Source organism: Sinohyriopsis cumingii, chromosome 2 (assembly GCF_028554795.1).
Source record: "Sinohyriopsis cumingii isolate HCF-2022 chromosome 2, ASM2855479v2, whole genome shotgun sequence".
NCBI classification, from domain to species: domain Eukaryota; kingdom Metazoa; phylum Mollusca; class Bivalvia; order Unionida; family Unionidae; genus Sinohyriopsis; species Sinohyriopsis cumingii.
Genome location: NC_142962.1, coordinates 72,925,901 through 72,939,029, shown reverse-complemented (window position 1 = coordinate 72,939,029; position 13,129 = coordinate 72,925,901). Strand labels below are relative to the sequence as shown.

At 42.2% G+C, this 13,129-nt stretch overlaps 1 protein-coding gene across 1 annotated transcript in view; it reads left to right on the top strand.

Annotated features, from left to right (window-relative positions):
- Positions 1–13,129, top strand: part of LOC149805163 (uncharacterized) — a 53,843-nt gene that overhangs the window by 331 nt on the left and 40,383 nt on the right. The gene's annotated exons all lie outside the window — the stretch shown is intronic.

The following is a 13,129-nucleotide window of genomic DNA, read 5'->3' as shown; positions in this document are numbered from 1 at the left end:
CTACGGACCTGAAGGGGTGTGGTGGGTAGATAAAGGACTATCTATTTCACCTCAAGCAATTGCAAGAGGATACAAAGGATTACCCCTTAATAACGAAATTATGTCTATATTACGAAACAAAGTTCCTATTATTCTGTTTCAAATAATAAGCTATTTTGTAAACTCGAACAAAAATATTTTGCCGTTTCTTCTTTACCGTGTGAACACCTATTCATGGGATTCACCCTCAATTTTTAAGGAAATCCAATGTGTATTATATAAATAAATCCTTCTGATTTTGTCTACCCACCCCCGCCCACTCCGCGGTCGCCAATACACAAATTAGTAAATTGCACGTAAGTAGTGAAGGGGGGGGGGGAGATTAGCGACAATGGGAATTAGCATTACAGAACCCCTTGGCATTCTTTTTTAGTTTCTAAGAATGCGATGTCCTCTGAGGATAGACTTTCTGGCAATAGGTCTGCTTCTTTGGAAAGAGAAGAAGAACTCTTTGGTGTCGATACGACAATCGACAAAGCCTCTGTCAGCTTCAGATTGCTGCTGCTGTTGTTGCTGTTGTTGCTGCTGTTGCTGCTGTTGCTGCTGTCTCTGAAGTCTGTACTTCTCTGTCCATTCTTCTTTCTCCCTGTTCATTTCTTCTCTGAAGAGCTCTTCTATCAGGTCTTCAGTGATTTTTAACATTCTCACATTCTCTATTTCTTCTGGCTTCGGTATCAGACTGTGTCTGACCCTATGCAAATTCACGTAGGCTTCGTTGAGCTTAGCTAGTTTGGAACACATCTTCTTAGGAGGATGAGTCGACAATGGATGGTTAGACTGAATGAATATTGAATTATAGACGCTTACGTACTAGTACTTTTGCGTCTTGTTAATGCCTGATGACCAGGCTATTTATTTGATCGGGTTTGTAGGAATGGTGCCACTACATCCCCGTGTTTATATGCGATGACCGCATTACTTAATTAAAATGTCTGTCCGTGGCAAAGGAGGGAAGGCATGAGTCCAGGAGGAGCCCGACGTCACAGGTCCATGTTGTTAGAAACGCCAAAGCCTATTGTTCAAATCGAGTCCAGTTGTACTAATGGACGTTAAATATATCAATGTCGTGTTAGCCACTGTAATTATCCTGATCTTGATAGTTGTTAGATTTGTTTATGTTAACCTATAGCAGTTTTCTTTTCTTTTGTTTATGTACAGAGTGTACTTTTGTGTATGTATATAAAAAAAAAAAAAAAAAAAAAAAACATAAATTATGCCAATCAATTAGGTGTTTGTCACCCGTTACTTTCAGTTCTTGTATTGTAATTTTTAAGTTTTGAATTTTGATGGCGGTGTCCAAAAATGATCATATTGAATTAGGGCCACAAAAATTTGGTATGTCTGAAGAGCCCTCTAATAGCCAATGTGAGAGCTTCTTTTGAGGCAATTGACCGATGTCTGTGTCTTCTTTCTGTCATCGTTGTTGTGAGTTGCTGGTCTTTTCTTGTTGGAGTCCCCTTCTGCTCAACTGCCACACACCATTATCTTAATTATCATTGTGCCTCAAAATCTAATATAATAATAACATTTTTTTTTTTTTTTTTTGTTTGTTTTTTTTTTTTTATTTTTTATTTTTTTTTATTTTTTTTTTTTTTTTTTTAATAGTTAAAATTGTCAGCACGTGGTCTGAAAAAGTCCTGTGCTCCCTGTGTAGTGTGTTATTAATGATAAGTTTTGTTGTGACTTTAGTTTAGTTCCGCCTTGTGCGGAGGGTCCTGATGACTGGGCTTATGTCACCTTATATATCTAAATTTAGGGAGTTAATGTATTCTGTTCTTGTTGTCAGACCTTAGATGTTATAGTCAGAATATATACATGCAAAGTTGGAAGGTAGAGAAGGGAAGATTGGTACATGCATGTATTTTAATAATTTTATGGGTGCAGGCACCTTTGCTGAATACTCAGGTCCGGGTGGACTTATGAAAGGTGCCTGTCTCCCCATTTTCTTAAAGATATTTTTTTTGTTGTTTTTTTTTTTTTTTTTTTTTTTTCCCTTTCCCTTTTCGTTAGTTTATTTTATTTTATTTTTAGTTTTTATTTTTAAAATTGCTATTTTATTTTATTTAATAATTTTTTATTTTTTTTGTAGAGATTTGTATTGTTTGTAAAGTTAGTTATTCTTCTTTTTTATATATCGAGTATGGAGGCACCTTTGCTGAGTAATCAGGTCCTGGGGACTTCTCAAAGGTACCTGTTCTCGTTATTGATGTGTGTTTGGTAGCCTGTATTTTGTGTTATCCTGTTTGTATTTTTAACCTTGAGTGTGCTTTTCAGCTAGCAATTAATGCTTTCAACTCATTGGGTTATATCTTGTCATACTTGTTTATTTGTTTTAAGTATGTTATTATGTTTTTGTATGTTAGGTCTTTGTTGCTGTTTGTTTTGGGATTTATGAAGTCTGGATATTTGTAGGGCGATCCGATTTTCTTTTGTTGTTTTTGAAATTCCATTCTGTGCGAGTGGTAATAGGTGCACTGATTAAAAACGTGTTCCAGGGTCTCTGTGCTGGTGCAATGGGGACAGTGGGTGTGGTTGTCCATTCCTTTGTTGAGATGTCTTCCAAAGCTTCCCTTGAGTAAGGTTTTAGCGGTCCTTATTCGATTTATGATTCTGATATCTGGGCTTTGCAGTGTTCTAGGTATTGTAATATGTCTCTCCACCTTTTTTTGCCATTGGTATAGGTGTCTGCCCTTGATGCTGTTGTCCCATGTTTGTTGCCATTTATGGTTGATTTTCTGAGTTATTTGACTATATATTTCTGTAACGCTATATTGCATGGTCAGATAGGTATTTTTTGTGAGGCTGGATTTTGCACTTAGGTCTGCTTTATCATTTCCTGGCAGGTTAATGTGTGAGGGTACCCACAGGAATGTTAGTTTCTGTTGTTTGGTATCTATTTCCCTTATTGTTTGTAGCGCTTTTTCCATGAGATTTGCTCTACTTTTGGAAATACCAGATTCTAGTGATTTAAGTACACTGAGGGAGTCGGTGATGATTACGTGTTGTTTTGTGGTTGAAAGTGTAATCCAGTTTAGAGCCTCATTTATGGCCCAAAATTCAGCTGTGTAGATTGAGCAGTCGTCTGGGAGTCTTTCAGTTATTTCGATGTTATATTCTGGGATAACCACAGCTGCTCCCGTTCTTTTTAACTCTTGCGATTTGGAGCCATCTGTGTAGATTTTAACATGAGTCGGGTACTCTTCCGTTATGATCTTTTGTATTTCTGCTAAGAGTCCTATTGGGTTTTCGTTTTTGGATCCAATTTTTTGTGCTGTCAGGTTGATGTCTGGAGTCGTATTTTTCCATGGTGTTATGTCTATTAATTGGTGTTGTTCAGCTTGTAGTCCCCATTGTCCTATTTCGGTACAGAGCGTATGTACCTTATGGGCTGCCGGTGGATTTGGGACAAGTTTTGGCCTAAATGTTATTCGGCATTTGGTGATTGTACTTTTGGTGGGGTTATTATCCGAGTGTATGGAGTTCCTGGTGGCATACCTAAGGGTTTGTTCCTCCCTTCTTAGGTATAGGGGTAAATCCCCTGTAAGGATTTGTAGTTCTTCTAGGGCAATGTTTGGAAGTGTTCCTGTGCAGAGCCTTAGTGCTTTATACTGTATGTTGTTTAGTTTGTGAAGTAGTTTTGTGCTTGCCGATGCATATACCTGGCAGCCATAGTCTAATTTGGATCTAATCAGTGACCTATATATCATTAACATACTTTGTTGATCTGCTCCCCATGTTGTTCCCTTTATGTTTTTAAGTAGATTTAGATCTTTATTGCATCTCTGTATGATGTTGGTAATATGAGATTGCCAGTTTAATTGTTCATCCAGCAACATTCCTAGAAAGTATGTATTTTTGACAAAGTTTATTGGTGTTTTTTGTAGATATAATTTAGGGTATGTTATTTTACACTTATTCGTTGGGGAAAAAAGCATTCCTACAGTTTTGGTTTTGGATATTTTGAAGCCCCAATTGTCAGCCCAGGTTCCTATCTTGTCTAGGTTGAGTTGAATTTGTTTGATAATTTCTTGGCTGTTTGGGTTGCCTGCTTTCCAGATACCACTATCATCAGCAAATTGTGAAAGTTCCACTTGGTTGGTGTTGACGTATTTGCTGAGTTCATTGATCATGATGTTGAATAGAGTGGGGCTAATCACACTCCCTTGTGGTGTTCCATTTTCCAATGTGTGTTTTTCTGAGTGTGCATCCCCTACTCTTGTTTTAATCTGTCTTCCAGTTAGAAAGTTAGAGATCCAGCAGTGCATGCGTCCTGTAATACCATACTGGTTGAGTTTGGATACGAGTCCTTTGGTCCACACCATGTCAAAGGCTTTTTCTAGATCTAAGAAAATCGCAATAAGATGTCGGTCTTTCTTCCTTTTTGCATTGAAAGCAAGTTTGATGTTGGCTTCTAGCCGGATGAGTTGATCTATAGTAGATCGTCTAGGTCTAAATCCGCTTTGATTCTCTGATAATAATTTGTTTTGTTCTAGGTGGTGTTTTAATCGGTTATTTATCATAGTCTCCATAAGTTTACACAGGGTGTTGGTCAGGGAAATTGGGCGGTAGGAATTAATATTTGTAGGGTCTTTCCCGGGTTTGGGTATGGCAATGACTATTGCTTGTTTCCATGTCGTTGGTATGCTCCCTGTTTGCCATATTTGGTTAATTAGTTGGAGAATTATATTTTCCATGTTTGGAGGTATTTTTTTGTAAAATTCGTAGCCTAACAGGTCTTCACCTGGAGATGTTGATTTTTTGTTACGTAACGCCTTTCTCCATTCATTTATATTAAATATATCATTTAGTGGTGTATTTTCGTTGTTTGTTTGATCGTTAAATAGGTGCGGAAATTCCGTTTCGAGAATGGTGGTTTGTTTCATGAAGTCCTTGGTGTGATTGCTGTTGCTGCTAGAGTTTGCAAAATGTTGGGCCAGTTGTTTGGCTTTTTCTTCGTTAGTGTCCGCACCAGGAATTTTTGGTGTTGATTTTGGTGTGTTTGTTAGACTGGAAACAAACCGGTTCTTAAAGTCAAAGCGCGGACGTGAAGGAAAACATCCCCCACACGGTTTTCGAGCCGCAGCGTTTAGTGGGTGTCATGAAAGGGATAGTAAGAAATGAAAGAGCATCAATCCAACATTCTTATAGCTAAACGAAAGACAAAGGCATTTTTTCAAAACACAACATTTTTTATTCAAAAATCACTTAACACTAAACAACAACTCTAACATTTTTAACAATAATCCAACACTATAACATCAAACAATCTTTTTAAATACAATCTACTTTGAACAGGGTTGACAACGTTGTGAATGAAATTGTGATTTCCATTGTTGGAAATCATTAGGCCATTGATGGACGCTACGTTTCCTAGCTTGAGACAAAAGATAAGCATAATGGTCACAAAACCATCGATCTACTTTCACATCGTTTCTAGCAGAAGAACGAGGATCAAAATGAGTCACTAAATGTTCTAAGGAATAGCCCAGGCTGCGATGATGCAGAAAATACACACAGTACTGTCCACACACCAAGGAATCTGTGCCTTGTAATTTCACGTTATTGAATCGGGTGGTTTGAGCATTTCTTCTCATAAAGTCGATGATATCGTCTTCCAAAGGGGGCAATCCGTACGAATCGAAATATTCCACACATCCTTCTTGAGAAAAGTAGACGGCTACCCAGTGGGTTCCTGGAAGATGACTGTCGTCCGTGTTGATCACGTAAGCTTGATGGTCTTTAGGTTTGCGATGAGGGAGTTCATCTTTAGCACAGACGACAGGATTCCAAGAAGACGTATACGAACTTTGGTTCAAAAGGTAATAAAGTTCCCAGGTATCCATTGATTTGTGTGTGTTTTTTTCTTCTTCACAGGTAATAATAAGTCGTCAATTCGATCCTGACTTTTTGCTTGAAAATGTCTGACGAATAAACGGTTATTCGTTCTGTTTCCTCACTCTGATTCAGGAGAGCTTCGATACGATGGATCTCTTGAGTGGTTAATGGTGGACAAGGATGTTCACGCAAGTCTTTATACCACTGGTGCAACACGTCTTTGTCCGAGATGAGACTCCAAGCTTCGTCCAGATACTCGTCCAATTTTTCTTCTTGACTTAACATTAGGCATTTATCGTGTTGAATTTGACTGGGATGATCGTTTTGGCATCCATAACAATTTTTCTTGATCAATTCCGTCATTATGTCGACCAAGTGTTTGGCAAAACAGGAGACTAAATGGGCTTCTTGTTCTGGCCATCTCGACTTCATCATGATTATTTCTTCTTTTTCCAGGGTCTCCTCACATTCCATGTCCAAAATTTCTCCACTAGGTAAAGAGGGATAACAGTCTTCCATGGTTTCTAGTAATCTAGAATGACTTTTCTCAAACTGTTGATTTCTATGGTATTATCGAATTCTGCATACAGGATGACGTTCACCGTTTCATCAGGGATACGGTTTGCAAACTGAATTTCCACACGAATCTGGCCAGATTTTATAGGGTGGAAATGTCCCTCGTCGCTGCCTTGGTCAGGAGTGAAATCAAAAGCCCACAAAGCATAGCCTCCTGCATAATCGTCGTACGTAATGCCGTGACTGGTGTTGGTTCCTAACTGTCCCGTGGCTTCGTACAGGGACAAGTACGATCTCAAGTAATTCTTCTTCTCAAAGTCAGGCTCAAAGGGTCGATTATACAAGGTCTTGCCATCGCGACTGACTTCGATCTTTGACACACCAAAGTGTTGAAAGTAGAAAGGATTTTTACCCAAATCTCCGTTGAAGGCTATATTCTCGACGATATCAACGATCAAACGTTTGGGTAACTGTCCTTGGAACAGATGATCTTCGATCATGGATCGCTGTCCCTTGGGAATGGTGAAGGTTTTCACTTCCACGCGTCGTATGGGATACTTGGCGGTCGTTCTGCTCAATGTTTGACTGATGTCGTTACCCACTTTAGGTAACACTTCCACGCGTCGTACGTAGAGTCTGGCTTCCTCGATGACAGTTTTGCAAGCGGTACTACCTATCAAATGGAAAGCGGCACTGCTACGATTCAGTCTCAGGCGAACATTCACCCCGTTTAGCAAAATTTCTCTTGCAACCACATGTCCAAATGCAAACAATCCATCAGTTCTAAACTTTTGTTTTCTATGATTCTGTTTCTTCGTTCTACAAATCCATCATTGTTTTTATTTGGCTGTTGCATCAGTTTCGAATGTTTCAAACTCGCCTGCTTCGTCAGCTTTCCATAGCACACAGGCATTGAGATGAGTGTTCTTGGCATCTATTCCGTACGTCAAGAGATTTTCCAGGTACGCTCGATAAGGGTAAGTATCCATGCTGCTGCTGACCAGTTTGTTGTTCAAGTACAAGTCCACTCCGCTAAACAAGGAATGCATGAAATTGTTGACGGGAGCTATTATCTCATCTAGGGGCGAATTATCCTCATCGACAACTTTGACTTTCAAGTACAAGTAACTGCTATTCAGATCGATGTAATCTTCGGGCTGTCCTTTGATTTCAAACTCGATGGGAGCTGAGGCTGTCAATGAGGAGACGGGATGAAATTCCACCCACTGGGATTCTTGCATCGTCATCATGGTGGGGGGCATGGCAAACAGATCCAGTTCCGTCTTGGAACAAGCGCAAGACTCTCGGTGCATCATTTTTTGTTGCTGTGTCTCAATAATCGAAAACGTCTAAGTCTCGAACGGTTCTTCTTTTCTTGGCCTTTCTCGCTTGAAGTCTGGTGAAAGGGTGTTTTCTGCGTCGTCTCTTTCTGCCTTGTCCTTGCTGAATGCCTGACTCGGTAGCGTGCAGAGCATTTATAGGTGTGTCTCGTCGGCCCAAAATGTCTTTGCCCGTTTGCAGCAAGACATTTTTGCCTGCCCTCATGAAGGCTTCTTTAGGGTTTTGTTTGTCGATGATGACATTTTGGAGAAATTCTTTGCCTTGCGTCAGTGCCGCATCTTTCAAGGCGTGCAATCCGCGTGTCACCATCGGTTTCAAGACTGGGGCCACCGAACGAAAGGCCGATTTTAACATGTCTCCTAAGCCGTGTCCTCGCTGTCGTGCAACCCCTCGGTACACTGGATACATGACTTACTTACGAGTCGTGAGAAAACCGTTTTCGAAAATGGAGTTTCACCGTGACTTTTCCTTTGGTGAATGGAATATTTTGTCCTAAATCTCCTTTTATAGTAATGTTGACCGTGTCCAAATACGACTTGCTGACAGGTAAATAGTGAGGATGGACAAATTCGCGGTGGACGTGGTAAGTGTTTCCACCTTCCTCGTCAGCGTTTGCGGCAGAATCCACTTTGAAAGGAATGACACGCAGTAACGGCACGGAGGTGTGTCCCACCACGTTGTATTCCACCACATCGGAATACACAAACATCAAATTCAGTCCTTGGTTCAGTTCTATCGGGGTACGAAAATACTTGGCAAAAGTCTCGTTGTCAGAAATGACTGGTAATTCGGTGTTTTGTTCTACTTTCTTCCTCAGCTCCATGTCACCGCCCAACATGTCAAACAATTCAGGACAAAATAAGAAAGACATGATTTTGGGCCCCTCAGGAAATTTTATCAGGAAGCGACGATCTGTTTTGTGGTACTCCAGGGTGATACTTTTTTGACACTTTCCAAAGCTTTCAGAAACACACCATTAAACCTGGTGGCTATGGTGCTGACCAAATGTTGACCACTAAAATAATAGCCTGGGGGAATGAACAAGTGATAGGTGGTCCACTTTAGATTTTGTGTGCTACGGGTTTTCTTGTCATATTTGCTATTGGTATCCATCCACTGTTGCACTTGCTCGTCATGAACTTCCACATCAAATTTATTTTGATTGGGAAGGACATTGAGGACTTGGGTCGGGTGAATCATTTCTACTAAAGCCACTTCCCAATGGGCTTCGTGATCTAAGGGGATGGCCTGAGGTAATTTGGCCGTGTAACAGCACAACGTGTTGTGGGGAAACACCTCCATGGAACTGTCACTGGGTAAGGTTAAGTAAAATTGGTTTTCGCGACTCATAATTCCAGAGTTCTGTGGCTGTCCGAGGGGATATTACTGGACGTCAGAGGCGTGTCTCCGCCCAAAATGGGGTTCTGATTGTGGTTGGACTGGTGACTGACACTGGCACTGGACACAAGGTTCCCGGGGTTCCCGTTCGAGGAGAATTTCAGGGAAGGATTAGGAAGCAGGTAACCGATGCAACTGCTCAATAAAATGGTCCACAATTGTTTGTCTCCTTGTTGCAAACTCAAATTGGCGATGGCTGCCCCGATGACACAATACACCACAAAGATTTGGCAGAAAAAGACGATTTGCGTTTTAGGCACACGTTCTCCACACCACACCCACAAGGGTTGTTTTTGTAAATCTTGCACAGAAGAACTAGGTGAAGAAGGAGTGGTCGACGTAGCTGCGTCTGCTGTGTGAAAGGGCATGATGGTCACTTCTTTTTTTTATAGTCGATGACTTGCGAAGCGTCGATCCAAGAATCAAAACTGGGTGGATATCCTTTCCAACGTACTTTGACTTCTTTGACACGTCGTTTGCCCACTTTACGGGTTCTGCGTTCGAGAATGCTTTCGATGTCGTACACGTCGTCTTCTTTTTTGGTCACACGTTGTAACTCGGGCAAATAAAACGTTCCTTTGAGTACTTCTCCGTTCATGTCTTCCAATTTATAGACGGTAGGATGACGACCATGCACTCGTCCAGTGACGCGAAACAATTCGGTCGTCCAGTTAGGTAAGTAACCTTTGTCGAAAGTGCGTTTGGTTTTGCCAATGCGCACCCAATCTCCTACGGTCAACTCTCCAGTTTTCTTGGGGACAGCCCTCGTCGGGGACGTACCAAACAGACGCTCAAACACCAGCACTTCGTTGTCGGGAGTCACGTCTTGCGGGGCACGTCCGATGCTTCGATGGTAAGATTGGTTGTACGCTTGCACCAGGTGCGGTAAGATGTCGATGTACTTCACAGTGTGGTGATGCGTAAAATATTTCCACATGCGTTCTTTCAAAGTACGTTGAAAACGTTCCACGAGTCTGGCTTTGGTTTCGGGATTCTCGGTGGTAAAAAAATGAATGTCACGTTTCTTTAATTCTTTTTGGAAAGCTTGGTTCAGAAATTCGGTGCCTTTGTCCGTTTGCCATCGAAGAGGGTGACGACCGCTTTGTTTCAACACCCGTTGTAGGGCTCGCATTAACTCGCTGCTCGATTTGGAAGTCAAGGGCACGACCCAGGCAAATTTGGAAAAGACGTCGATGACACAAAACAAATATTTGTAGCCACGATTGTAGCTGGCCAAATGAGAGACATCGGCTAAATCGGCTTGCCATTGATGATCGATGCCTTACACTCGGGTGCGACTTCTGGCAAACTTGCGTCGAATGGGTTTGTGTAAAGTGTAGGTAGCTTGTTCTTGTAACCATCGTTGCACTTGAGGTAAACGGAGACTTTTCAGTCGAGTTTTGGCAGCACGATACAATTTTGGAACTCCTGCGTAACCTGCAGGATGCGAGGGATCTTAGTAAATGCTGGCTAAGACTTTTTCCATTTTTTGTGTTTGCGTGTTAATAAGGCACCCACTCTTGGAAAAGGCTACTCTTTTTCTCTTGGGGTATTTTCTTGGATTGCAAGGCTTTGCGTGTGCGACCGGCAATAGGTGTTGAAGAGGAAGATGTCTGAACGGGGGATATCGGTTCTTGTTTCACTTCTGTCTTCACTTTCTTTTTCTCTTGTGATGAAGAAGGGGTGGCCATCATCTTTTTAATCCATCCAATTCTGGAGGTAGGTGGTGTTGTTAACTTGCGTACTTTTTCTGGTGGAGTTTGAAACCCTTCTTCTTCTTCTTTTCCTTTTTCTGTCTTGACCACTGGTACTGGTACTGGTACTGGTGATGGTGCTGGACTTTTCATCAAGGTCTTAAAATCTTTCAAAGTGGGTAGAGCTGTTTCGTCTAAAGCTTTCTGGTGAAAGAGTTGCAATCGTTGCAAGAGTTGACCGTACTTTTGCGATTTTTCTGTTTCGGACAAATCTTGGCGATCCATCAAGGACTGCAATTCGTGTTGTAACTGGGACATCTCGCTCAAATTGGGATTGGGAGGTAAATGCGGGGTGCGTTGTTCTTGCCACCGATGGTATTCCATCCATCGTTTGTAAGGCACTAAAGCTAGTTTTCGTCCTTCCATGGGGTTGTCAGGGGTCGATTCTGAGATCTTGGGACTTCCGAGGGCCTTTTTATCTTGCTCCCACCAGTCCTCCCAACATGGTTCCCAAGACTCCTTTCAGTATGGGACCTAACAAGAGAGGTAAAATGCCTCCACGTTGGACCAACATCTTCTTTTTTTGACGAATGGGAATTTTTTTTCGAACCATTTGGCGACGAACGTGACGATGCTTGCTTAAGCATTGTTTCTGGTGTTTGGACAAAGGGATCGTGCCTTTCAAAACGTTCAAACAACATTCGCACACGGTATCGATGACCTCTTTGGAGGCCGTTTGAATGAGTTTTTTTCGTAGGGGTGGAGAAGCTTTGGACAGGACAGATAACAGGTCCCCATGTTTGGCTAAACGTGGTGGCAGTCCTTTCCTTTTCTTTCCTTGGGGTTTTCTGGAGGGTGACATCTTTGAGTCTTTAGGAGCACCTAAAAACACTGATACCCTACTCGGTCACAGGCCTTTTTTATACTGGAACGCGTCGCCACTGATTGTCTTTACGGCGTATCAGTTTGAGGACAGGCATGACACGTCGTGCAGGGGTACGTAACGGACTAAATCGAGCCAGTTCTTGCTTGGACAAATCCAGTAAACTTTGTAACATGCCCGATCTTTCATGGACTTTGATTTTGGGAGAAGGTACTTTGTGAGCAGCAGCCACTGCCACTAAATTGGAGGGTCCTGCCACTGGGGAAGTTCTTTTGGGGGTCATCAACGGAGAAGTTCTTGGTGTGATCAACGTCTCCAAGTACTCTTCAGTTCCTGGTGACATCAACGGAGAAGTGGATAAACGTGAGGCTGCCGGAGACGCAGTCACCGCCGTGGCAGGGCGTGGTTTGCGAGTGTAAGGTTGCGTCCTGGCCGAAGTGCCTCTCTTGCGACTAGTTTTCTTCTGTGGACTTTTCTTTTTCTTGGGGCTTCTTTTCTTTTTCCGGGGTGGTGTCTGGTAAGAGGAGGGTCCCGCCACTGGAGAAGTTCTTCTCTTTGGGGTCTTTTTCTTTTTCTTCTTGGGGCTTTGTTGGACTTTTGTCTTGGGGATAACTTTGGGGGCATTAGGATCCCATCTTAAGAGTGAGCGAATGATGACCCCTCCTAGAGTACCGCTCCCTCCAGGTTTCAAAATGATTTGTTTTTTGGTTTGAGTGTCGATGCGGGGATCGGCCAGTTGGACCAAAGCGACTTTGTTTCGATCGAAAAATCGTTTGGTTTGATGAGGAATCTGAATGATTCCTTGGAGTATTTGACGTGCCGTCACCGTGAACCATCGTAAGACTTCTTTGAGACTAGCTTCTAAGACACGAGCTCGTGTTTGTGGATCTTTTTCTCGACTGATGCCATACAAGGCACGAATCAATTTGACGGGAAGATGCGACTGAAGGGACGTCATGTTCGCACTGAGAGTGAGACAGACGAAAAGGGTCTGAGGTTTTTATAGATTTTTTTTATGGGGAGTGAAATGAAGTCGAGGACGGAGACGTGTACAGGACAGGCCCTCCGTCTTGGCACCAGTGGTGAAACAAGTGGGTACGAAATCGCAAATCCTCGGGGGTGGTAGGTTTCGAATCGACGAGTAAATAGGCGTGTGGCGTTTGAGTGGCATCGTCGTACGCCTGAGTCAGCCAAGGTGTTCCTAACTGTTTGGCTAAGACTTGCACTTGCGATTTATCTCGAGGGCTTTTAAACAAGACCACGTAATGCGCATTGAGACTGATGGTGCGATGGGCTTTACTTTGTTGAAACAAATTTTGGGTGATGTAAATGACACTGGCATTACGGTGATGCCCTTTGCGCGTGAACCACAATTTAATTTCTTCTTCGTCTTCTCCTAACATGTCGTCGAAAATGACCAAAT